Source organism: Brachyhypopomus gauderio, chromosome 9 (assembly GCF_052324685.1).
Source record: "Brachyhypopomus gauderio isolate BG-103 chromosome 9, BGAUD_0.2, whole genome shotgun sequence".
Lineage (NCBI taxonomy): Eukaryota > Metazoa > Chordata > Actinopteri > Gymnotiformes > Hypopomidae > Brachyhypopomus > Brachyhypopomus gauderio.
This window is the reverse complement of record NC_135219.1, coordinates 3,229,708-3,234,707: the sequence shown is the minus strand read 5'-3', so window position 1 is coordinate 3,234,707 and position 5,000 is coordinate 3,229,708. Positions and strand designations below refer to the sequence as shown.

The 5,000-nt window shown below is 45.4% G+C and overlaps 1 protein-coding gene across 1 annotated transcript in view; it reads right to left on the bottom strand.

Annotated features, from left to right (window-relative positions):
• Nucleotides 1-1,843: 1,843 nt before the first annotated feature.
• The window catches only part of rps6kc1 (ribosomal protein S6 kinase polypeptide 1), a 30,195-nt gene continuing 27,038 nt past the window's right edge, over nucleotides 1,844-5,000 (bottom strand). The window contains exon 16 of the mRNA XM_077016472.1: nucleotides 1,844-5,000. This exon is cut by the window's right edge and continues 373 nt beyond it. The gene's annotated coding sequence lies outside the window, so the exon portion shown is untranslated.

The following is a 5,000-nucleotide window of genomic DNA, read 5'->3' as shown; positions in this document are numbered from 1 at the left end:
CAGGCTGTTGTGTTCTATATAAAAAAAGTTCTATAATAGTTCTGTAATAAAAAGAAGTTCTATAAACATTGGTGTTAGCCCACTGTTACAACACATTAAATGTGTATACGTTTAATGACATTCTGGTCATTAGTTTGGCGTTAGCCCACTTACGACTGCGTACATGTTCAATGGCATTCTGGTCATTTGTTTGGCATTAGCCCACACTTACGCCCGCATATATGTTCAATGCCATTCTGGTCATTAGTTTGGCGTTAGCCCACACTTACTACTGCGTATATGTTCAATGGCATTCTGGTCATCAGTTTGGCGTTAGCCCACACTTACGACCACGTATACGTTTAATACGGGCTGCTCTCTTCCTGCTCGGGCCCCTGGCGAGTCCCAGGTTACTGTTCTGACCGCGTACAAGCCATAACAACCGACGGAAAATCACTTTCACTTAGGTCTGAGTCACATGACATTGCAGCGTCTTTCTGCCCGTGGTGGAGGTGGTGTGTGTGTGTGTGTGTGGTACACTTTGATGAGTGTTTCTGAAGGACAGCCCCATGGCAGACTGTCAACTCCTCTACACTCTAGTCCCCTGCTGATCCAGCACTACACACAGCCATTCTGTTACACAGCTTCAGAATGTACTGTGTGTGTGTGTGTGCGCACTCCCATAAAAGAAGGAGAATGTTCCTTAAGGGTGTTGTTGCTGTGGCTTAGACATGCACAACCTGATAAAAGACAGCAGGTTTACACTGAACACACACACACACATTCAGGGTTGAGGGAGGAAGAAGAAAGAAACTGTGCCACCAGAAAATGCACACACACACACGCACACACAGTAAAGACACCGGCCACTTTATTAGGTACACCGTGCTAACCGTTGCCTTCAGAACTGGAGTGGAAGCCATTCGAGTACAGTGAACTCATTGTTGCGTTTAAGAACATGACATGGCGCGTTATCCTGCTGAAAGTAGCCACCAGAAAATGGTACACTGTGGTCATAAAGGGATGGACATGGTCAGTATCAATACTCAGGTAGGCTGTGGTGTTGACACGAGTGGCAATGAGCCCAAAGTGTGCACCACCACCAGCCTGAACCGTTGATACAGCTGCTTTCATGTTGTTGACGGCAAATTCTGACCCTACCATCCGAATGTCGCAGCAGAAAACGAGACCAGGCAACGTTTTTCTAATCTTCTATTGTCCAATTTTGGTGAGCCTGAGCCTGTAGCCTCAGTTTCCTGTTCTTAGCTGACAGGAGTGTCACCCGGTGTGGTCTTCTGCTGCTGTAGCCCATCCACCTCAAGGTTCGATGTGTTGTGCGTTCAGAGATGCTCTTCTGCATGCCTCGGTTGTAACGATGGTTATTTGAGTTACTGTTGCTGTTCTATCAGTTCAAACCAGTCTGGCCATTCTCCTCTGATATCTTGCATCAACAAGTGATTTGTGCCAACAGAACTGCCACGCACGGATATTTTCTGGATAAGGTTGTGCGTGAAAATCCCAGTAGATCAGCAGTTTCTGAAATACTCAGACCAGCCCGCCTGGCACCAACAACCATGCCACGTTCAAAGTCACTTAAATCACCTTTCATCCCCATTCTGATGCTCGGTTTGAACTGCAGCAGATCGTCTTGGCCATGGCTACATGTCTAAATGCATTTAGTTGCTGCCATGTGATTGGCTGATTCGACATTTGCATCAATAAGCAGTTGGACAGTTGGACCTAATAAGGTGGCCGGTGAGCGTACATACTGAAAGAAAACTAAAATAATGTAAAAAACAAAAATATTCATGATTACGTGACACCTAATATTCACGTGATCTCCAAAATAACACCAGCAGACGAATTGAATATTCATTCAGGGTATTTATTGAAATATTGAATGGTTGCAGGAAGGATTCCACAACAAGTGTTACATGACAAGGAGACGACGCAGAGACCATCTCTCCCAGCTCACTGCTATCATACAGCACCTTTGCACGCTTGGGATTATGGGTAAGAAATGCGGGCTTGCAATGGCAGCAATTGCCCCGTTTGGTTGGAGAGACTTGACATGTCCACCTGAAGCATGACTACTGTTTGGAACAAAAAAGTCATTTATTTATTTTGTGTGTCTTCATTTATTTATTCAAATGCTTCAATGAATCAAGAAAAGTGAAAAATTAAAGTGAATTATTATTAAGCGTATGTTTCAGGAACACCACTTCTGCTCGTAGTGGCCAGAGTGAGTTCTCTCAAGTTATCAGTTAGGACACCAAAGATATTACACCTTCGGCAAACCTTGTAGCGCATGGCTAAAATGTTGTTGTTGTAGTGAGCTAAAACCAGAAGGAATGGTCCATAGGGCAGTTGTATATGCGTTACGATGAACGTACCTGTTATCACATGTGATGTTTGTCTCACGTGAGACATTCAGTAAGCACGATAAACTTCACTGCTTGTGCTCAATGTGCAAACGAACATTTGGTAAACAAAACATCCTGTTTTCGACGTGACTGATATTCCTAAAGTACTGGTACTCTGATATCTACAAAGTACTGGTACTCTGATATCTGCAAAGTACTGGTATTCTGATATTCCTAAAGTACTGGTACTCTGATTTTTGGCGGCTGTGTCAGGAATATTACGCTTCCTCCTTCAACGCGGTGGCAAAAGCTCAGAATGTCACTTCAACAAATAAAGAGTGATAATGGCTTGCTGATGTCAATCATTTTATCATTTTACAATATTTCCTGATTTTGCTTTTGTGTACACAGACGTTTGCACAATTCCGACCAAACTCAAGTAAACAGGAAGTGCCACAGTGCGTGAGTCCACACTCGTTCACGCACTCGTGTGCACTCCTCTCCTCTGTCTCTGCTACATTAGTGAGGTGTTCGGAGGGCACGCATTTTAACATTGTGAATCACAAGCTTGATAAATAAACCCATTTGTGCTGTAGAACCGGTTGCTGGTCATCTACTGTGATTACTGGAATAACAGGATTCTAACGTACAAAATCATTCAACCGTAAAAAGGTGCACCTCAGACACGGCCCCTACACCCTCACAGCCATCATACTACACCCACAGCTCTTATACTACACCCACAGCCCTTATACTACACCCACACAGCCATCATACTACACTCACAGTCATCATACTACACCCACAGCTCTTATAACTACACCCTGACAGCCATCATACTACACCCACAGCTCTTATACTACACCCTCACAGCCATCATACTACACCCACACAGCCATCATACTACACCCTCACAGTCATCATACTACACCCACAGCTCTTGTACTACACCCTCACAGCCATCATACTACACCCACACAGCCATCATACTACACCCTCACAGCCATCATACTACACCCACAGCTCTTGTACTACACTCACACAGTCATCATACTACACCCACAGCTCTTGTACTACACCCTCACAGCCATCATACTACACCCTCACAGCTCTTATACTACACCCTCACAGCCATCATACTACACTCACAGCTTATACTACACCCTCACAGCCATCATACTACACCCTCACAGCCATCATACTACACCCTCACAGCTTATACTACACCCTCACAGCCATCATACTACACCCTCACAGCCATCATACTACACCCACAGCTCTTATACTACACCCTCACAGCCATCATACTACACCCTCACAGCCATCATACTACACCCACAGCTCTTATACTACACCCTCACAGCCATCATACTACACCCTCACAGCCATCATACTACACCCACAGCTTATACTACACCCTCACAGCCATCATACTACACCCTCACAGCCATCATACTACACCCTCACAGCCATCATACTACACTCACAGCTCTTATACTACACTCACAGCTCTTATACTACACTCACACAGCCATCATACTACACTCACAGCTCTTATACTACACCCACAGCTCTTATACTACACCCTCACAGCCATCATACTACACCCTCACAGCCATCATACTACACTCACAGCTCTTATACTACACCCTCACAGCCATCATAATACACCCACAGTCCTCATACTACACCCTCACAGCCATCATACTACACTCACAGCTCTTATACTACACCCTCACAGCCATCATACTACACCCACAGTCCTTATACTACACCCACAGCCATCATACTACACCCTCACAGCCCTTATCCTACACCCAAAGCCCTTATCCTACACCCTCACAGCCCTTATCCTACACCCAAAGCCCTTATCCTACACCCTAAGCCCTTATCCTACACCCACACAGCTCTACACACACAGCTATCAGGACCCCATGGGTGACTCTCTATTCAGCTCGAGTAATCCCTAGTAAAATCTGCAGCAGAATATTTGAACTCCTGCCATGTGATTCACGTTCCGTGGCCTCTTTTCCTGCTTCAGCTGGGAGCTCATGAAGCAGATTACCCACGTGGTGGAGGCCAAACCCACGTCAGCCCGCCTCCCCCCCGTCATCGTCTAGCTCCATAACCACCACGTGGTTTGGCACCATGTTCAAATGTCAAAAAACAGCAAAAAATAAAAATGAAACCAAACAAAATAAAAAAAAGTCATATTACACTAATAACACCCCGTAAACTTCCAACGTAAACTTAATATTGCACAGAAATTAGTAAAAAAAAAATCCAAGAGTGCACAGCTTCACCTGCTGTGGTTGGCATAACTCCACCCACAGGCATGACTCCGCCCACAGGCACGACTCCGCCCACAGGCATTATTCCACTGTTTGAGAGCTCTGATATGATCTTGGGAGGATGCTTTGGATAAGAGGAGATGTCTTCAGCACGCTGGTCTTCAGCAGAACATTGCTTTCTCCTCCTGCTAAAGCAAGCGGGCTGCTGTTAACGCTAGCAAACTCGTCAAGGAGGGCCAAACAGGAGGAAGGGCAAAGGTCAAACCCACGCATGGCAAAAATGGCCTCAGAACACAAAGCCCTTTCTGTAACGTGCAACGTCCGTCACGATGAATTTGTGTATGGCCTCCGTAAGGCTTACTTTAAG